General features: G+C 41.2%; 1 long non-coding RNA gene across 1 annotated transcript; it reads left to right on the top strand.

The window, feature by feature from the left end:
* The first annotated feature begins 18,822 nt into the window (after positions 1-18,822).
* On the top strand, positions 18,823-21,928 carry LOC111207330. The gene is made up of 2 exons (XR_002659592.2): positions 18,823-21,263; positions 21,335-21,928. It is a non-coding gene; the product is annotated as an uncharacterized LOC111207330 (long non-coding RNA).
* The last annotated feature ends 1,166 nt before the right edge of the window (positions 21,929-23,094 follow it).

Here is a 23,094-nt window from a genome sequence, read left to right on the forward strand (position 1 = left end):
TTTCTAAAGTCGCCGCGAACTCATTGTTAGCTTCCATAGCCTGAAACATGGCAGATCAATACAGACAAATCGAACCAAAGATTCAACAATGATCATATTTCAAAAGAACCACCTTAGCATGGGCCACGGCCATCTTTACATAGGCTTCGCGCTCCGACATATTACGCAGAGAAGGAAGCGGACATCCAGCAGGTTTGAAGCGCCTCACCAAATGAGCAACACTATCCGGATCTTCAGTAATAGGACAATCCTTGGAATGCGAGAATTGCCAATGAAACGGCTTGGCAACAGCTGTATCATTTGAGACAACGAGACGACGGTCCAAACCATTCGTCTTAGCCTTCTTCGGAGGACGATCACGCCCATCCGAACCCGTTAGGCTGCTCGACTTAACACGAGCAACATATGTTTCACCTTCGGGATCTTTGGTCCCTTGGGATGAAGACCGCGGAAGTCGGGTCTCCTCACGCAGAACCTCTGTAAGCGCGTCGCTCGCATCTCCGGATCGAATACGTTCCGTATTGGCAACACAAGTTCGAGTTCGCACCCTGTCGGAATCACGAGAGTTTGATCTTCTCTAAGTCATGTTTATTAGCAAGCAAAAATGAAACTGAATGAAATACTACGGCAAATCCCAGAACAGACCTGGCAGCCTTATAAAGATCGACACCTCGCGATATCCCAGCGACCCAAACAAAAGAATCTCGAAAACTAGGGAAACCAGGATATTCTGAAATTTTATACTTATCCATTGGAAGATATTCAAAATGTCGAGATCAAAGATTGGCAAAATCCGAAAGATATTAAACAAAAACAAGAAAGCTTACTAGAAACAGAATCATCGGGGCCAGACGACCCCCCAATTTGATCCACTAAATCATCTGAGACTTGAGGAAGATCGAACTCAGAGATTGACCAATCAGGCACAGCGGCTGATGCAAGAAGATCCACACAATCTTTTTCCATTTCCTTCAAACGAGCAAGCTCCGCGTCCACAGTCAAGCCCCTATCTTTGAGCTCGGTCAGGAGATCGATATTCGCGACCACCTCCTGAAGCTGAATGTCAGCTGATATTTCATCTTTCTTGCTCGCACTGTCGATTTCCGTTTAAATTAGGAAAGTAGGAGAACCCTAGTTTCCCAGAGGTCCCGGATATCTGCTAATACCACACACCAAGCAATCAAAACACGAAACGAGAACAGTAATAAAATTAGAAATCGAAAAAGAGAGCAAGATAGTTCTTATTCCGAATCTGCGTTTGAGCGTTTACAACAAGGTAAGTGCCTGGGCTTCGAAAGCTGTCCGCGAGATTCCTAGTTCTAAAAATCTATGACGGCAAAAACCTAATTGAGTCGCAGCTCGAATAACAAAAACGAAAAATTGCCTAAAATCGCTCTAAATGCTAAGTTTGCTGTGAAAAAAGTTTTTTTTTATGCCTCTCGCCTGGGACTCCTTATATACTCGCTCCTAGGTCAGTTTACGCTTTCCCTCTTCTGCCCTTAAGCCGTCATAGCTTGAAAATGGAGTTATTCCATTTTTCCCGATCTTCGTAATTATCTTCGAAAACTTCGTATTTATCTGCGTAAACTTGACATTTATCTTTCCTTGCGAACCAAGCATAAACCGTCCCACGGTTTATGAGCCTTCGGTTAAGAAATCGTAAGTGGGGTTCGAGTCACATCTTAGGTCTCTTTGGGCCATCTTTTGACTTGAAACATTTATTACGGCTTCTTCCGAAAAAAATGGACTTTCTGCGGTTTTTATCGTAAAGTTCGATTGATGACTTCAAATGACGAGAAACATGAAATGGGTTTGAAGCGCCTCACCAAATGAGCAACACTATCCGGATCTTCAGTAATAGGACAATCCTTGGAATGCGAGAATTGCCAATGAAACGGCTTGGCAACAGCCGTATCATTTGAGACAACGAGACGACGGTCCGAACCATTCGTTTTAGCCTTCTTCGGAGGACGATCACGCCCATCCGAACCCGTTAGGCTGCTCGACTTAACACGAGCAACATATGTTTCACCTTCGGGATCTTTGGTCCCTTGGGATGAAGACCGAGGAAGTCGGGTCTCCTCACGCAGAACCTCTGTAAGCGCGTCGCTCGTATCTGCGGATCGAATACATTCCGTATTGGCAACACCAGTTCGAGTTTGCACCCTGTCAGAATCACGAGAGTTTGATCTTCTCGAAGTTATGTTTATTAGCAAGCAAAAACGAAACTGAATGAAATACTACGGCAAACCCCAGAACATAGCTGGCAGCTTTATAAAGATCGACACCTTGCGATATCCCAACGACCCAAACAAAAGAATCTCGAAAACTAGGGAAACCGGGATATTCTGAAATTTTATACTTATCCATTGGAAGATATTCAAAATGTCGAGATCAAAGATTGGTAAAATCCGTAAGATATTAAACAAAAACAAGAAAGCTTACTAGAAACGGAATCATCGGGGCCAGACGACCCCCCAATTTGATCCACTAAATCATCTGAGACTCGAGGAAGATCGAACTCAGAGATCGACCAATCAGGCACAGCGGCCGATGCAAGAAGATCCACACAATCTTTTTCCATTTCCTTCAAAGGAGCAAGCTCCGCGTCCACAGTCAAGCCCCCATCTTTGAGCTCGATCAGGAGATCGATATTCAAATTTCAGTTTGATATTGGTACAGGTTTTCTGTATGCATGATTGCGACAAAAAAATGATGTATAGTCTTTGAGATTATGTTCATGATCGTCTGGATATGTTGCTAGCGTTTAGACGAATTTTAGATTGTCGTTTGCCTATTTGGGACGAATTTCTTTGACGAAATCGTTTTCTTAATGATTTGCAAAACTTTTCGAAGTTTGAGAGTATACGAGTATAGTATACGTACCTACTCCCTTTTTTTTTACGAAAGAAGACGGTTGAACCGATACTTTGAAAGGTTGTGTACGTTTCTTCTTCTGAGGTTTGGAATGATCGATAATCCGGGACGACTTAAAGACGGCGCTTGGACTGTGAATTGGTTGTTTCCACGTTGACGACTTGGAATATGTCGGTTCCGAGAAAATTGCTAGAAATGAATCAGTTTTAAGACGACGTTCATGTCTTTAGTTTATTCTCTCTTTAGGAAGCGAGCTTGATATGCGTGGCGATCGTTTCTCGATTTTCGGAGAGTTTAGATCGGTTTGCAAGATCTGGCTGAACAGTTATGGAACGATATATCGAGACAGAAAAAATCGCCTAAGACTTAGTTCGCTAGACTATCCACCTAGGTTTTACGTTCCCTAAAGTTCTATGGCAGTCACAAAGGCGTTTTTATTTCTTAGTAATTTCCTACGAAAATTCCAAGTCTGATTTCAAAAATTTCAAGTTGGAAATACCTTAGTTCTTTCGAAGATGCAGATTTATCTCTCTCAGTTTTGCTGGCTCATTCCCCCTTCCTCCTCTCGTGTATCTTCGCCATTTTCGATATTGGTGTTTATCCTTTGAAACTTGACATTTATCTTCCGAACTTGACTGTTATCTTCTCCTTTAGATACGACTTCAATTTTTATAAAAAGGTTCAACGTAATCGTATAGTTGAGGCGGCTAAGGTGTTAAGTTAACTGTTGCCGTTTTATACGATTAATTTGAATCTATGCGAGAAAACAAATCGTTGTGGGTTTTTTTTTTATCGTAAAGTTTCAATGGTAACTCCCATCGAGACGACACAAAAAATGTTTCGGTCGAGATTCGAAGGAGAACGCAAAGATGGAGGTAAGGGCGAGCAAGCCAAGGAGTTTAGACGAGTCTAACTTGTTTTCGTCGTAGAATCTCAACGGAAACTCCGATTGAGACGAAACGAAAAGTCTTTCGACCGGATTCAAAAGAGAACACAAAGGAGGAGCTTTATGAGGCCTGACAGGTCGCTATGTAGCGAGTGGAGGTCTGACAGATCGCTACGTAGCGAGTAGAAGCAAGCCAAGAAGAGTCCTACTTGATTTCGTCGTAAAATCTCAACGGAAACTCCGATTGAGACGAAACAAAAAGTGTTTCGATGAGGATTCAAAATAGAACGCAAAGGAGGACCTTTCTGAGGCCTTATAGGTTGCTACGTAGCGAGTGGAGAGTTTGCTTGAGCTTGGTCGCCACGTAGCGACCGAGCCGTGTGCGTGCTCGGTCGCTGCGTAGCGACCGAGCTGTGTGCGTGCTCGGTCACAGCTCTGTCGCTGCGTAGCGACCGATCTGTGTGCGTGCTCGGTCGCTGCGTAGCGACCGAGCTGTGTTCGTGCTCGGTCGCTACGTAGCGACCGAGCTTTGTGCGTGCTCGGTCGCTACGTAGCGACTGAGCTGTGTGTGTGCTCGGTCGCTACGTAACGACCGAACCTTGTGCATGCTCTGTTGCTACGTAGAGACCGAGCTTGGCTAGAGCTTGATCGCTACGTAGAGACCGAGCTGTGTAATTGATTTGCTGCGCTTCCTTTTTCCGCGATTAACCTAGGGGTTTTCTGCTGTTTTTAGGAGAACAAGTTTTACCGTTCCGAAAAGTTTTCGGAAAACGTTTTGGTAAAACCCTTACGCATTGAAACTTCTTTAGCTCGAAAATGAGCCAAACTTATGGGATTTGATAAAATTTATCATTTTCCTTTATGTTTAGACAGAGAAATCGCGAGCTCGTTTTGTAGCACTTCCTGTTGGCGAAAAGTCGCGGCTAGGTTTTTCGATCTTTTTTTTCAGACACTGTGGCGTTTGCGTAAGTGTTGGCCATAGGTGCAGTCGCGGCTGGGGTTTTCTTACCAGCGTTGTTTCGAACTGCGATTTTGATCTTTCGTATTTCCCGACATTGTTTTGATTAAGCGTTTTGTGGTTGAGAGTTAGATTGATCCGTACCACCCCCCCCCCTCCTTCTAGCGCCAAACTGTGGGAACCAAAATTCGCACTGTCGATTTCCGTTTAAATTAGGAAAGCAGGAGAACCCTAGTTTCCCAGAGGTCCCAGATATCTGCTAATTCCACACGCCAAGCAATCAGTACACGAAACGAGAACATTAATAAAATAAGAAATCAAAAAAGAGAGCAAGAAACTTATTCCGAATCTGCGTTTGAGTGTTTACAACAAGGTAAGTGCATGGGCTACGAGAGCTGTCGGCGAGATTCCTAGTTCTAAAAACCATAAGTTGGCAAAAACCTAATTCAGTCGCAGGTCGAATAACAAAAACGAAAATTTCTTAAAATCGCTCTAAATGCTAAGTTTGCTGTGAAAAAGTATTTTTTTATGCCTCTCGCCTGGGACTCCTTATATACTCGCTCCTAGGTGGGTTTACGCTTTCCCTCTTCTGCCCTTAAGCCATCATACTTGAAAACGGAGATATTCCATATTTTCCGATCTTCATAATTATCTTCGAAAACTTCGTTATTATCCACGGACACTTGGCATTTATCTTTCCTTGCGAACCAAGCATAAACCATCCCACGGTTTATGGGCCTTCGGTTAAGAAATCGTAAGTGGGTTTCGAGTCACGTCTTAAGTCTCTTTGGGCTGTCATTTGACTCAAAACGTTTATTAAGGCTTCTTTGGATTTGTGTCGTATCGACGTTTCGGGAAAGCTCGATCGCTTCGTAACAATCAAAACGTGCATGTGCTCGGTCACTGCGTAACGACCAAGCTTGGTTCGAGCTGGGTCGCTACGTAGCGACCGAGCTTGGCTCGAGCTCAATCGCTACGTAGCAACCAAGCAGTACGCGTGCTCGGTCGCTACGTAGCGACCGAGCTGTACGCGTACTCGGTCACTTTTGGCTTGAGCTCGGTCGCTATGTAGCGACCGGGCAGTACACGTGCTCGGTCGCTAAGTGGAGACCGAGCTTGGCTCGAGCTCTGTTGCTACGTAGCAACCGAGCAGTACGCTTTCTCGATCGCTACATAGCGACTGATCTTGGCTCGAGCTCGGTCGCTACGAGCTTGGTTCGAGCTCGGTCGCTACGTAGCGACCGAGCAGTGTGCATGCATGGTCGCTGTGTAGCGATCCTGCATGGCTTGTCCGTGGTCCGATTGCCATACTCGAGCTCGTCCGTGGCTGGGTTAGATACGTCTGTTGCCTTGGGACAGCCGGTATTTGATTCAATCGAGATTTGAACAAGATTTTACCGCGAGGCTCTTCGTAAAGATTTCTTTACGAAGATTACTTTTCGTAAAAACGTTCATGCTGATTTTTACCGACTTTTAGACATTGATTTCGTCGTGACCGATTTTGACCCCAGCAACCTCCTGGTGCTTGGCTGCAGTGTCACGACGAGCATTACGAGAAGCACGGCGAACGTCCCGATCTCTCTCAACCTCGAGTGCCGCAATTCTTGCCCTTTGAGCGACCACCTGGGATTTGAGAGCCTTATTTTTCAGATTAATTCTCTTCAGGTCTTCAGTTAAAGCTTCGATCTTTTCAGCATACTCCTTCCCTTCTCGCTTGGTAGCTTCAAGCTCCTTCGAAAGCCTTTTGATCTCAGAACCAATGCTTTCGATTTCTGATACCACTCAAATTACCCTAAGGAGTGATTTATACTCTCTCAAATAAGAGGTCGAGTTGTAGTACTTAGGGATCGAATTCACAGGGAGCTAGGTAACCAATTAGATCTAAATAGTTTATGATTAAGCTAGGCTAATAGTTTTTAAAACAGTAAATATAGATAGCAAAGCAGAAAACAGCAAACAAGTTGAACAAGACTATTGTTCAGCTTGGCAGGGAGTTGTTTGATGGAAGGATGGTTGCTAGATCTAGTGTTTCTATTCAGGTGCTGGAGATTATAATCCTATAGATGCCTAACAGTTGCATGCATGATATATTAGAGCTCAACCCCTTAATCACAGTGATCAACGATGACAATGTTTCACTGGTTAACTAACTAGATCTTGGATCTCAACTGTCGTCTTTTGATCACAAGAAAGTGTCGATTGATGGTCCTATAGGGATATCGATCGATACACCTTTCACAATATCGATCGATTGTTAGAAGACAATATCGATCAATGCTTCTAGTTAAGCCCTAGGCGCAGGTTGATAATGCTCAGTAGCTTTCTAGTTCAGCGGTAGACTTTTTCCAGCAGTCCTAGTATGACATATTAGATTCAGGACTGGATGGTCAAGGATGCTTGAATCATGCAGATTCCTAGGTTCAATATTCTAGTTAGCTAATCTAGAACAAGCATTAAGAACAATCAATCAATGAATACCATAACTTAGCAATATATAGCTGGGGCTAATCCCTCTAACCTATTTGAACCCTAAACCTAACAGGTGGATCTATTCAGACATGAAGTTTGTCACAGAAATCATAGATGAATGGATGAAAAGCATAAATAATATAAAACCAAAACAATAGACTTCCAGGAGGACTTTGAAGGAGTTCCTCCTTTATGTCCTAACTAAGAACAAGAATCAAAGAAAGCTTAGATAGCGTGTAGCCGTCAACAATGGCTTAGAAATAACATAAATAGGGTTTCTGGTCATCCAAGGGTATTTTGGTAATTTTGGGTTGCTTCTGGGCTTCAGTCAGTCATAAAATATGCTTGGCCCACATTCTGGCATCCACATCGATCGATGTCAAGAGGTCTGCATCGATCGACATACGATCCTGTTCTCGACAGCTTCCTCTCGCGAGGCAGACTGACAACTCCTCAGTAAAACGGGCATAACTTCTGGTACAGGATGGTGATTGACCTCAAACCGGTGGCATTGGAAAGCTAACTCAAAGATCTATCTTTTGTCAAAAGATGAGATTAATCTAAAGGTCGGAAGGTCTCCATACATAGCTAGACATCTGACGTGTCTGTGCAGTTCTGCACCTCAAAAGGCCCCAAAATCATCATATTTCTCCAGAACGTATCTGAACCTGTAAATACTCTAAATAGACTCTATATAGTAGTAAATGTTGGGGTAAAAATCGGTCACGACGGAATCGATGTCCTAAAGTCCTCAGAAAAACTGAATCGCGGTCAAAACTTCATAAGCCGAGAAAACGAATAGCCGAAACGGATCGCCCGGCGAGCTCGACCATGACACGAGCTAGCTTGCCCAACGAGCACGACCGTGTTGCCGGTCGACTCGCCGGCGAGCTGGGCCGCGACACGAGCCAGCTCGCCCGGCGAGCATGGCCGTGTTGCCGGTCGACTCGCCGGCGAGCTTGGCCGTGACACGAGCAAGCTCGCCTGGCGAGCACGACCGTGTTGCTGGTCGGCTCGCCGGCGAGCTCGACCGTGGCACAGATCAGCTCGCCCGGTGAGCGCGGCCAATTCTCCGTGGTTCATTCCGAACCCGGTCCCATCGCATAACCATGCATCTTTGTCCGAAGTTTCCGTAACTCAGTCTTCGGCTCCGTGGATACGACACCAATGTTCCGTCTAAAAAACATCGTCGAAAGTATTCGGTAAGTAGGGAAGGTTATGTCTCTCAAACGGTTTCCTATTCTTCGTAGTAGAGCAGGTTACGGTTAACTTAACACCAACTGCCTCGGCTTTGCGAAGTAACAGGGTTCCGTTGGAAGAACCATGCCCACACCAACGGCTACTTCGCGAGAAAATCGTAAAAACGCTTAAGTCTCGATACGGCCCAAAGAGGGTCCGAATTGTGGACAACGGCCCATCTATGGTCCCAAAAGAGTTGAACCCCAAGACTGGTATGACGGTTTATCTCATCCGCGGGAAGAGATAAATGTCAAATTTCCGAAGATAATCACAAAGAAGAAGGAAATATGGAAAAACCCGCTTCGCGACAAATCCGGCCGAAGAAGAAGGAAACCGACCTAAGGAGGACCTAGGACGAAGAGAGACAGAAGAGCACATCAGAGCAAACTTAATACTTAGAACAACTAAGGCATTTTTCCGTTTTTACTATCGAGATGCGACTCGACTAGGTTAGAACTTAGGTGGCTAGACTAGCAAACATACCGACAGCTCTTGTGGCCTAGGATCTTACCTGTTGTTCACGCTCAAACGCGAATTCGGAAATAAGACCTCTTTGTTCTCTTTCGCTCTTTTACGATTTATTACTTTCGAATCTTTCATATGGATTGTGTTGTGCGTGGCCCAGCAGATAAGCGAGACTTTCAGGGAAGGCTAGGTTAACTTGGCCTTCCTCCGATTAACAAAACTCGACGAGGTGAATTTCGGTTCCCACAGTAAATATATATTAAAACACTTATAGACCATGGCTGAAAATGAGTAAAATCCATGGTTTATCAACTCTCCCAGACTTACCCTTTTGCTTGTCCTTAAGCAAAACACACAGGTACTCTCTCTGAAAGAGGTTTGAAAACAGCAGGGACTCACACAATTTTAAACTTACTATTTTTACCTCTGCAATGTTGCAAGCCACATCAAATCAAAATCAACCTTAGAGATACTTTATATGCAATATCCTACCTTAGCAGCCAAATCCATTCATACAGTAACTTAACAAATCATGTCTGACTAACCCCTTTACTGACTTCATTTCTTGCATAAAATTAAAGTGTAGGCTTTACCTTGGGAGTATCAATCAAAGGACACATGGACTCTTACCCCAGCATGTATCTGAGTAAACAGGCAGTCTCATTCTGGTTTCCTTTCTCCCTATATCTCCCTTCTCTGAATCCCTTTTCTAGTTTCAATTCCAATGAACATTGATGCTGCTACAGTCCATCTTGTTCATCTTATTGACTTTTCTACTTATGTAGCTTTTTCTGGCAAAGTGTAGGCGAATAGTGGGGTCATCGATAATGTATCTACCCCTCGCTTCCACAATGTGTGATCATTCCTTTGAATTAGAATAGTGGGGTCATAGGTAATGTACCTACCCCTCTGCCTCTCAGAAAATCATCTCAATCTTTTTTTCTTTTTCTTTTTCATTCTTTGGGATGCAAAAGGAAGAAGAGAAGGAAACCAAAAATTTACAAACTTGTACCGCTTAGACCTGAAGGAGGATTCCTATCCAGTGTATACCAAACCCCAAGACAAGCAAGTTAAGCTCAATTAGGTTGGAAGTCAGCTTCAGTTCCTTCAAATAATCTCAGCAAGTGTGGATAACTGGCAGGATGATCCATCTCTAGTATACCCTATGGTTAATAAATCTAAGAATGGTGCTAAAGAGTGGTTAGATAACAAGCAAAAATCTAATAAGTTCTGTATCCCCTTCTTGACTCAATAAAACTCTTTTGAAAACATTTTGATAAGACTCTTGAACACACTAATATCAGTAAAGATAACCCCAGACTTAAATTACACTGTCCCCAGTGTATATCTAGTCGGAGTTATGGTGAGAAATAATCATAAGTACATAATTTAACAAGTAAGAACGATGACCTGCTCAGTGTCGATCGACACAATGAATTGACAATCGGTCATTGTTGATGAAGTGCTGTCGACTGATAGCGACATGGTCTCATCGGTCGATGGCTAGAGCAATCTTTCGACACAATGAAGAGACAATCGATCGATGGATATGAAGTGATGTCGATCGATATCGAGCTGGTCTCATCGGTCGATATGCTAAGCAATCGTCTACTCGGATCTGTTTGTTTTTTCTTAATAGCTAACTTAAACACAATATTAGTAGAACCTCCCCTAGACTTAAAGAACACTGTGACCAGTGTTATACAGTCTAAGACTGGTGGGGAAAATAAATCATAAGGACAATATATAACAAGGAAAAACTGTATACCTGACTTTGATGTTAGTGTCGACCAACACAGTTAAGTGGCTGTGGGAACCAAAATTCGCACTGTCGATTTCCGTTTAAATTAGGAAAGTTAGGAAAACCCTAATTTCCCAGAGGTCCCGGATATCTGTTAAACCACACACCAAGCAATCAGAACACGCAAGTAAAAACGAAAAGAAATAAGAAATCGTAAAAGAGAGCAAAAGGAGTTTTATTCCGAATTCGCGTATGAGCGTTACAACAAGGTAGAAGCCTCGGCTATGAGAGCTGTCGGCGATATTCCTAGTTCTAACAACCTAAGACTGCAAAACCTAGTTGAGTCGCAGCTCGAAATAACAAAAACGGAAAGTTGCCTAATTGCTCTAAGTGCTAAGTTTTCTCTGAAAAAGTCTCTTCTCATGCTTTTCGCCTAGGACTCCTTATATACTGGCTCCTAGGTCGGTTTGCGCTTTTCCTCTTATGCCCTTAAGCCGTCATAGCGTAAAAATGGAGATATTCCATTTTTTTCGATCTTCGTAATTATCTTCAAAATTTCGTATTTATCCGCGGAAACTTGACATTTATCTTTTCTTGCGAACCAAGCGTAAACCGTCATGCGTCTTACGGGCTGTTGGTTAAGAAATCATAAGTTGCGCCTCGAGTCATGTCTTAGGTCCCTTTGGGCCGTCTTCTGACTCGTAGCGTTTATTACGGCTTCTTTCGATAAAGAAAGAACTTTCCGCGTTTTTTACGGCAAAGTTTGATAGATGACTTAGAATAGCGGGAAATTACCGTTTCGAGTCTTTGCGAAGGATATGTTTTGAGAAGATGTTAGTGCGTATGACTGTCTGGTCTTCCAAGAAAGTGTTTTTATCGAGGAAGGAAATTTCGTCGAACAACGAATCTTCAGGCGTCTGCGACGTCTCGCGATGCTGAAGATGTTTTATTCTTTCGTATGCTGCGTTTCGTGCTTGAAATGTTCGCGGGCTTGAAGATGTTTCGCGATGTTGCAAGGGATTAGTCTTAGCCCAGCGTTTGGGAAACATTCTGGTTTGACTACGGATGTTCGCAGCCAGAATTGATGTTCATGTTTGGATTTGATTTGCGATCGAGGAGTTAGGACCAAGGGGTCGCGTAAATTTGTCTTCGAAAAGAGGTATCCTCTTATACCGTGCTTTGTGTGGTGTTGGCCTTCCGAGATTTCTTTCCCGTCTATTTGAGGATGTTTCGTATAGCTATAGGAGCTCTGTTAGGAGTTTTCCTTACATGCCGCATTTTACGAGTAAAACACAGCGGGCTTAAAGTGAATCGTAGTATATGGAACTTGGTCGATTTTTGACAAGTGGAACCTTTCCGTTAACTGTTTGGTTGTTAGGACTGAGTTTTGTTATGACGAATTTACCGTATGATTCCCGTTTCTGGGTGGTACGATAATTGTTTGTGTAATCGTTACTTGGCGTTTCAAGACAAATTCTGGATTACCGTTTAGCCGTCAAGTTATTGGAGCGGTGGTCGCTCAATTGTTTAGGCTTTGCATGAAGGTTGTGCTCAGCTTTATAGCCAAGGACGTTGTTGCCAAAGGATTAGACCATGAAACTTTCGTGTTGTCAATAAGGTCAAGTCGGTTAGAATTGTCCTTAAAGGGGATGCTGTAACCAAGTTCGGCTTCGAAGGAAAGGCGTAATTGGGCGAGTGACGAATGGCATTTATCGATATTGATAGGCCGAGTATGCCCATGGTGGTAGAAAACGTTTTTCCACTTTAGGGTTAATTTATACGATGAAAGTTTCGTATAATGTTTCCTTTATTCGTACGGAAGTTGTTTCCTTTGTTTTCCGAGGGAGATAAAGCCTCAGAAGCTCGATACGGAGCCCGTGCGGAGTCAGTTGCGGGGTGATTTCCTGCTCGAACGTGACCAAGTGGAATGAGAGCGGATGCCAGTGAGTCGCGGGGCTAAAGAATGAGAACTTTCAGATCGTGGTGCGAGGAAGTAAAGTTTATATTGGTCGCCCAATGTCGGATCACACAGCTTGGTTTTTTGCTACAAGGAAAGTACTTTTTCATAAAACCTGTTACGTTTACTTTCGAAAGTTACTTCGTATGACATGATCTGATTATACGAAGGATTTTTTGCGTAAGTAACGGGCGACCGGTTTTTACGAATTCATTAAATTGACGCGACATATGGAGATGTCAAAATAACGATGTTTCCGCAGATTTTTGAGAAACGTTTTCGCTTTTTTTTTATTCTTCTGTGAAAGTTTCTCTGAGTCACTCATGGATTTTTACCACAGGTTATTTCACCGAGATCTTGAATGAATCAGTTAAACAGCGATAGACTTAGTCGACGAGCGGGGAGGACGTGTTCTCTTTGTCCTATTTTCTATTACTTTTGTTCTTGATTTTGCCTTGTCGCAAATGTTTTTGATGTTTTTCCGTGAGTCGGTTGGTTCAACGAAAATGAGAGTGATACTTTGATGCCTGAAGATTTCTCGTATAATGATTCTTATACGAAACTCGTTTTATCAAATCGGAAAAGATCTTTATGACTTCAGTAAATCATCGACTTTCATTCTGAAGTTTGGCAGAGGTTTTCTAAACGAATGATTGCGATGATAGATGTTGTATAGTCTTTGAGAATTTTTCCAACATGGTTTGGATCAGTTCCTAGCGTTTAGACGAATCTCAGATTGTCGTTTGCTTTTAGGATGATCTTGACGAGACATCGCATTGTATGAATATTTTCCGCATATTTCTACGAGAGTTTGCTTTGTCGAAAGCGTTTTCTTGTCGAAAGAGTTTTCTTGATCTTGACGAGACATCGCATTGTTTGAATATGTTTTTGAAGAATGGGAGTATTCGAGTATAGTATACGCACCTACTCCGTCCCTTTTTACTCGAGGAATAGAATGATCGACAGTCCGAGTCAGTTTGAAGAAGACGTTTGGACTGTGATTTGGTTGTTTCCAGGTTGAAGACTTGGAAAATGTCGGTTCCGAGAGAATTGCCAGAAACGAATCGGTTTTAAGACGACGTTCATGTCTCTAGTTTTTTCTCTCCTTAGGAAGCGAGCTTGATATGCATGGTGATCGTTCCTCGATTTTCGGAGAGTTTAGATCGGTTTGCAAGATCTGGACGAACAGTTATGGGACAATATATCGAGACAGGAAAAATCATCTAAGACTTAGTTCGCTAGACTATCCACCTAGGTTTTACGTTCCCTAAAGCTCTATGGCACTCTCAAAGGCGTTTTTATTTCTTAGTAATTTCCTACGAAAACTCCAAGTCTGATTTCAAAAATTTCAAGTCGCTAATACCTTAGTTCTCTCGAAGATGCAGTTTTGTCTCTTCTTAGTTTTGCTTGCTCATTTCCCCTTTCTCTTCTTGTGTATGTTCGCCTTTTTCGATATTGGTGTTTATCCTTTAAAACTTGACATTTATCTTCCAAACTTGACTGATACGAAGTCAATAAAAAGGTTCAACGTAATTGTATAGTTGAGGCGGCTAAGGTGTTAAGTTAATCATTGCCGTATTATACGATTAATCTGAATCAACGCGAGAAAACTAGTCTTTGCGGGTTTTTTTTTTTATCGTAAAGTTTCAATGGTAACTCCAGTCGAGACGAAACAAGAGACGTTTCGATCGAGATTTGAAGGAGAACACAAAGATGGAGGTAAGGGCGAGTAGGAGCAAGCAAAGGAGTTTAGACGAGTCTTACTTGTTTTCGTCATAAAATCTCAACGGAAACTCCGATTGAGACGAAACGAAAAGCGTTTCGATCGGGATTCAAAAGATAACAAAAAGGAGGAGCTTTCTGAGGCCTGACATGTCGCTATGTAGCGAGCTGGAGGTCTGACAGGTCGCTATGTAGCGAGTAGAAGTAAGCCAAGAAGAGTCCAACTTGTTTTCGACGTAAAATCTCAACGGAAACTCCGATTGAGACGAAACGAAAAGCGTTTCGATGAGGATTCAAAAGAGAACGCAAAGGAGGACTTTTCTTAGGCTTGACAGGTCGTTATGTAGCGAGTGGAGGTCTGATAGGTTGCTACGTAGCGAGTGGAAGCAAGCCAAGAAGAGTCCTACTTGTTTTCGTCGTAAAATCTCAACGGAAACTCCGATTGAGACGAAACGAAAAGCATTACGATGAGGATTCAAAAGAGAACGCAAAGGAGGACCTTTTTTAGGCCTGACAGGTCGATTTGTAGCGAGTGGAGAGTTGGCTTGAGCTTGGCTGTAGCTCGGTCGCTAAGTCGCGACCGAGCTGTGTGCGTGCTCGGTCGCTACGTGGCGACTGAGCTTGGCTTGAGCTTGGTCGCTACGTAGCGACCGAGCTGTGTAATCGATTTGTTGCGCTTCCTTTTTCCGCGATTAACCTAGGGGTTTTCTGCGGTTTTTGGGAGAACAAGTTTTACCCTTCCGAAATATTTTCGGAAACCGTGTTTTGGTTAAATCCTTACGCATTGAGATTTCTTTTGTTCGGTAATGAGCCAAACTTACGGGGTTTGATAAGATTTATCGTTTCCCTTTATGTTTAAAAAGAGAAATCGCGAGCTCGTTTCATTGCACTTCCTGTGGCGAAAAGTCGCAGCAAGGTTTTCGATTTTCACAAGAACTGTGGCGTTTGCATAGGCGTTGGCCATAGGTGCAGTGGCGGCTGGAGTTTTATTGCCAGCGTTGTTGCGAACTGCAATTTTCTTTTTCGTATTTCAAGACATTTTTTTGATCAAGCATTTTGCGGCTATGAGTTAGAGTAATCCGTACCTCCCCTCCTTCTAGCGCCAAACTGTGGGAACCGAAATTCGCACTGTCGATTTCTGTTTAAATAAGGAAAGTTAGGAAAACCCGAATTTTCCAGAGATCCCGGATATCTGTTAAACCACACGCCAAGCAATCAGAACACGCAAGTAAAGACGAAAAGAAATAAGAAATCGTAAAAGAGAGCAAAAAGAGTTTTATTCCGAATTCGCGTATGACCGTTACAACAAGGTAGATGCCTCGGCTGTGCGAGCTGTCGGCGAGATTCTTAGTTCTAACAACCTAAGACTGCAAAACCTAGTTGAGTCCTTATATACTGGCTCCTAGGTCGGTTTGCGCTTTTCCTCTTCTGCCCCTAAGCCGTCATAGCGTAAATATTCTATTTTTTCCGATCTTCGTAATTATCTTCAAAATTTCGTATTTATCCGCGGAAACATGACATTTATCATTCCTTGCGAACCAAGCGTAAACCGTCATGCGGCTTACGGGCTGTTGGCTAAGAAATCGTAAGTTGGGCCTCTAGTCATGTCTTAGGTCCCTTTGGGCCGTCTTCTGAATCGAAGCGTTTATTTAAACAAGAGGAATGTGAATCCAAAGAAGTTTGAGGCTGAATCAGATACGGTAGACATGTGGTATCTTGATAATGGCGCCAGTAACCACATGAGTGGTAACCGCGTATTCTTCTACGAACTAGATGATACCGTCACTGGAAAGGTGCGGTTTGGTGATGACTCGAGGATTGACATATTGGGTGAAGGCTCGGTTCGGTTTATCACCAAAGGAAGTGAAAAGAAAGTGTTAAATAATGTTTACTACATACCAGCATTACGTAGTAACATTGTGACTTTGGGACAAGCTACGGAAGTCGGTTGTGAGGTACGTATGAAGGAAGACACTCTAGGTCTATTTGATCGAGAAGGACAATTGATGATCAAGACAACGAGAACTAAAAATCGCTTGTATAAGGTTACTTTACAAGTCGATAGAATGCTTGAGTGTCTCCAAGTAAAGGATCATGGCGAGAGCACTATATGGCATGCTCGTTTGGGTCACGTCAGCAAAGAAACAATGAAGATGATGGCTAACAAGGATCGTGTCGAGGGATTACCTGACCTCAGCCGAGACACAGAACCTCGCATGTCGTGTTTACGCGGGAAACAAACGAGGAAGCCCTTCCCGCAAGCAACAAGCTATCGAGCAACGACACTTCTTGAGCTTGTCCATGCCGACCTTTGCGGACCTATCACTCCATCAACACCATCACACAACAGATATGTCTTCGTTCTTATTGACGATCACTCACGTTATATGTGGACGGTACTAATGAAACAGAAAAGTGAAGCTTTTGAGAAGTTTAAACGCTTCAAGAGCCTTGTTGAGCAAGAAACACATGCAAAGTTGAAGTGTTTTTGAACAGACAGGGAAGGTGAGTTCACTTCCCACAAGTTTCAAGCCTATTGCGAGAAACATGGTGTTAAGCGACATATGACTGCACCATACACACCGCAGTAAAACGGAGTTGTAGAGCATCGGAATCGAACCCTTTTAGAGATGACTAGAACTATTCTAAAGCATATGAATATGCCAAATCATCTCTGGGGGGAGGCCATACGACATGCTGCACACCTGATCAATAGGGTTTCGACAAGATCATTAGATGGAAAGACTCCATACGAGGTTATGAAGGGATGAAAACCTAATTTATCTCATCTGAAAGTGTTCGGGTGTGTTTGCTACGCAAGGACTGAGACGGTCGGGAGAAAGAAGCTCGATGATAGGTATAGAGCTCTGGTCCATCTAGGAACGGAGCCGGGGTCTAAAGCATACCGTCTCTTTGATCCTTTGAGCAGTAGGGTTGTTATAAGCCGTGATGTTGTGTTCGAAGAGAGAATGCAGTGGAGATGGAACGATAAGAATGTCACAAAAAAGCTCGACAATGGCGAGTTCGAGTTGAGTTTGAGAAGCCTAGGCCACTATGATAACGACGTAGGTGAGGATGTTGAAGTTCTCGATGATGGAAACGATGGAGACAACCACGACGAAGACAATGGTGAAAATCTTGATGTAGACGATATACCCTTGAGAAGATCAACACGAGTTTCTAACAAGCCTCCATACCTCGAGGACTATATTCTACTTGCAGATGTAGAAAGTGAACAACTACTGATGATCATAAACGACGAGCTGTGGAACTTCAATGACGCTAAAGAATTGAAAGTTTGGATTGATGCTTGCAAGGATGAGATTTCGTCAATTGAAAAAAATATAACGTGGGATCTTGTTGAGCTACCAGCAGGTATAAAACCTATTGGCTTAAAGTGGGTGTTCAATATCAAACGTAATGCGGACGGATCTATCAGTAAATACAAGGCACGTTTAGTAGCCAAAGGATATGTGCAACGACATGGCATGGATTATGATGAATTGTATGCTCTGGTGGCTCGTATTGAGACACTTCAAATGATCATTGCGTTGGCTGGGTCACACGGTTGGGATATACACCACCTCGACGTCAAAACCATTTTTCTTCATGGAGAACTAAAAGAAGAAGTTTATGTTACACAACCGGAGGGTTTTATTGTTGCTGGACAAGAGCACAAAGTTTACAAGCTTAAGAAAGCTCTCTATGGTCTGCGCCAAGCACCAAGAGCGTGGAACATAAAGCTTAATGAGATATTGCGGAGTCCACGTTTCCAAAGGTGCTCAAAAGAGCCTTCGCTCTACCGTAAAGAAGAAAGTCGCGAGATCCTTATAGTGGTGGTGTATGTTGATGATTTATTAGTTACCGGTTCTTCTATTGAAGCGATACTAGAGTTTAAGCGTGAGATGACTACCAAGTTCGAGATGAGTGACCTTGGAAAGTTAACATACTATTTGGGAATAGAGGTTATACAATACGAAGGAGGTATCATACTTAAGCAAGATAGGTACCCTCAGAAAATACTTGAAGAAACTGGTATGAGTTCATGTAATCCGACTCATGTACCATTGGAGTTGAACGCGATGTTTTCCAAAGCACCTAACGAGGAGAAGGTTGATGCAAAAGAATATCGTCGAAGCATTGGATGTCTACGTTACTTACTACATACGCGACCGGATTTATCTTTTAGTGTTGGAGTTTTGAGTAGATACATGCATGAACCAAGGCTTCTCACGCTGCTGCTTTGAAACAGATTCTTAGGTATCTCCGAGGGACGTGCTCTCTTAGACTTCATTACACACGTGGGAGTGGGACTAAGCTATTAGGTTATAGTGATAGTTCTCATAACGTGGACACAGACGACGGCAAGAGCACTTCAGGGCACATATTCTACCTTGGAGAGAGCCATATAACTTGGAGTTCAACAAAGCAAGAGATAGTAGCATTATCATCGTGTGAAGCCGAGTTCATGGCTGCTACTGAGGCTGCAAAGTAGGCGATCTGGCTTCAGGAACTCTTGAGTGAGGCCGTCCGAGAAGATAGTGAACCGGTGCTCATCAAGGTCGATAATAAATCTGCTATTGCACTTACGAAGAATCCGGTGTTCCATGGAAGGAGTAAGCACATTCATAGGAGGTTTCACTTTCTAAGAGAGTGTGTTGAAAACGAGCTTGTTGAGGTCGAACATGTCCCGGGCACTGAACAGAAGAAGGCTGACATTCTTACTAAATCACTTGGAAGAATAAAGTTTAAAGAAATGAGAAAGCTTATTGGAATGAAAGATGTGAGTGAAGATGACTTCAAGCTTAAGAGGGAGAATGTTGGATAAGCTTGGTTTTATAAGTTTCCTTTTCTTATTAGAGTTATCTTTATCTATAAGATTAGGAGATATGATTGTGATAATACTATTAGAATTAGGATATATCTAGTTCTATATATATGGAGATGCATTGAGTTGTTGCATAACATATGATTTATGATTTGAGCTTGTGATTGATTGAATAAGAGAAGTACTTCTTATTAAGGTTGTGATTCTATAAAAATCACATGTTTAAGTTCAAAAAAGCAAAATTACATGTTTTGTTCAGGATTACATGTAAAATTCTACTAAACATTAATTTTAAAATATCATAGAAACTTATTTGTTTTATTCTTTTAGGCTGTTAGCTAGGACATGTGGTATATTCTACCAGCCCGATAAAATAGTTTGTTTATCTTTTACAGCTATTGGTTTCCATTTTAAACTAGAACTAGATGTTAACCCGCCCGACTGGGCGGATCTATATTTTTATGATATATATAAACATTTCAAGACCTTAATTCAGTTGAACGAATTTATATTATTAAAGTTTACTGTTGAAACTTTGTATTTCGTCACTGGTTATGTAATCTTGAAATGTTAAGAGCAAACAATATTTTATTTAGATTTTAACAAATTTAAAGCTTTATGAAAAATAAATATTCTATTTTATCTATATACCATTTAGGAAGAAAGTTTTCAGTCTTCCATTCCCAATATCTTCATAATTCGCCAGTCTAAGGAAAGGATTGTCATCATGGTAACTGGATTTCGCATAAATTGAGTCACCAGTGACGTGTCATTTTGTAAGGAGAGGTAGTTGTTCGATATTTGCCTCCAGCACTCGTAACTGTATAGTTCTCAATAAACCTCCATTCACCAATAGGAAAGTTGCGCTGCAGACGATACATCTGATTTCTTTTTGCAGAAACATGAAGTTTCTCACCCTAAACCCAATATAAAGTCTGATATAAATATTTTTTGCTAGTATAAACAACAAATCGATAGAGTATTACGTATAAGAGACGATATATATATATAAAAAAATCAAACTTACATGTTCATCCACGTTGTTGTTTATCTTCCATGAGTGAAGACACTTCACATGTACTCGCCAAGTGACTTTGAAGGGTTTGACTTGGTTAAGAAAAAACAAACTTTGCTTGTTCGACAAAACCAAACTTCTTTGCTTGTTAGACATTTTATTTTTTTTTCTTTGCTACGGTGAGTATGAAGAATATGAGGGGAAGGTTGATATATATAGTGGGTTAAACGTAATCTAAAGGGAATATTTTTTTAATTTAATAGCACAATTTTTGTGGAGTCAATCAAGCTTAGATCTATATTAGTTGCCTAAGTAGGTAAATTAGTTAGCACAAAAGGAGAATATTCGGTTGTTATACTTAAAATGGTTTTGATCATTTATTATTTGAAAATTGGATAAGGAAGGTGTGAAATGAGGGAATCAAGTAATTAGGATTCTTGGAAGATATGTTAGTTTGTAAGCTCGATATATATATGTGGAGTTAATGTGTTCGAATTATGTTTTGTTAAGTTTATATTTTGTGTATATTTTTTTGAAATATATGCCGCATTTTTAACTTGGAAGTTACGTTTTGTTAACTTGGAAGTTTGTCTTTATTTTTTAAAAAACATGTCGAATTTTTAAGTTAAAAATTTAAAGTATTAACTCTATCTATGCATCCAAACAAAACAATTTTTATTAATCCTACTATTCATATACCTAAACAACTCTCAAATGAATTTTAGCTTTAATAAGATAGATAGATACACCAAGGTCGAACCATAATTTTAAAATATTTACCATAATTTTAAAATATTTTCTTTTGAAAAAGGGCTATACTTTTTATTTATATAGGTATCTACAGAATTAAAGTAGAATATTTTAGTAAAAATATGAGTCATTTTCATGTAAAATAGACAATAAGTGAATAATTTGCAGGTATGAAAAAACATACAAAAGCCCAACCCAATAACAAAGAAAATGACGATAGTATCCTTACCTTGTGGTTTGCGAAGAATAAGAGAGCAATGATGATTTGCGATGTCATCATTATAATCATGATTTGCTTCCTTCCTCCAATTCATTTTTTTATATGAGTTCTCTATGATTCATCGATTATCTCTTTGGTTAGTGGATTTTAATTTGATCAGTGATTGATGATAAAGAATAGTAATTAGATGGATCTTATTTGTTTCAGAAACCCTTTTCAGAAAATACGGTAAGAGACGTTAAGTGATCTTATGGAGAGATTGAAATAGGCTTCGGCTATCCAATCTTCACATAGTTTCTCCTTCTCTCAATGGAAGCATGGCATGTCTCAGCTGGAGCCCCAGTCCTCCTGAATGGTTTATTCTCTCTGCTATGGAAGTTCAAGTTGCAGGAGGTGCTGCAGGTCAAGATGGATACGCTGTGTGCTCTGGGGAGAATAGTTTTTTCTTTGCGCTACCTATGATGGATTCAATAGAACAGATGATGCTTATTGCTTGGCTTGTACTTTGTATGAGTCCATTGTGTTCCATCTCCAGCTACTTGATTATCAAATGAAGACACATCAAGATGTCGATGACAGCAAGAAAATGGATTTTATTTTCACGCAAGGATAATATGATAATTAGCTGGTTAACATGAGATATTAATGACTAGTTAATTTGTAAGTTAATATCGTTATAATGTAACTTTTTAGATCCTCTGTAAATGATCATGGTTCTATTCCAATATATCTAGATACTTTACATGTTAGCTGGTATTTCGATTTAAAATTCTGACTATATTCCGATTTATGTGGATACTTTACCTGTTAGCTGGTATTATGATTTAAAATTCCGACGATACTCTCACATATCTGGATACTTTACATGGTAGCTAGTATTTCGATTTAAAATTCGGACTATACTCCCACATATCTGGATACTTTACATGTTAGCTAGTATTTCGATTTAAAATTCCGACTATATTAACATGGTTTATGATTGAATTACTGACCAACCAATTTATATTAAATGTATGGTGTATTGATTGTTGGATATAAGTAATTACATATTCAGCTAACTTTGATAATAAATAGGAATAAAATATGGTAGCCGGATAATAAAAAATAGGTATATAAAGTGTATGGTGAATGGATTGTTACAACACCTTCTTATTTGTATTTAAGGAGTCAAATCCCCACCTCTTTGTAACTTCCTTGAAGGTTCTCTAACCAACTTCACATTGTGTAAGACAATCGAATTGAAATCAAACTAATCTTTAACATTGCATTTTGAGGATAAAATTACATAGACGAATCGAATCGAGGCCAACACTGTTGCTATTATCTTTCTGTGAACCAGTGATTTCAATTTGCATCGCCGCCGATATCAGTATCAGTGTGAGACCTCAATTTCTATTGGGGGGGGGGGGAGGGAGGGGGGGTTGCGTTTTATTGAGAGATGACATCAGTATCGTACATATAACAAAAAGAAAATCGAAACTTTAAACTAAAAAATCGATGAAAAGAAAACATTTTAGTTGCTGGTGTAATAAAGAGACGTTTCCGGATTTGGAAGAAAGAGTAAGAAAAAATACATAAGTTATAAATGATGGAGTGGATTGCCATTAACCAGACCCGGACCGAGACCGGCCCAATACCTAGAAGATGGAGAGATGGCCGAAGTCTAGAGAGAGGCGAGAGAGAGCCGACTTCAGGAGAGAGAAAGGCGGCCACAAAGCTTGGAGAAAAGGAAACTCTTTCCTTTTCCTAGTAGAAGTAATCTTTCCATTATTATGTATTATTAGTTTTCCTAATCCTAGTGAGTTTAGGTTTTGGATACTTTCCATTTATCTTCATCTTGTAATCCTTATATAAAGGAACCCCCTTGATCATTAATAAGAACACAGAAATATTCAGTCTCTAAACACTCTATTTACAACACGTTATCAGCACGATAGACTCCAAAACCCTGAGACAAAACCTAACCT

Source organism: Brassica napus, chromosome C5 (assembly GCF_020379485.1).
Source record: "Brassica napus cultivar Da-Ae chromosome C5, Da-Ae, whole genome shotgun sequence".
Lineage (NCBI taxonomy): Eukaryota > Viridiplantae > Streptophyta > Magnoliopsida > Brassicales > Brassicaceae > Brassica > Brassica napus.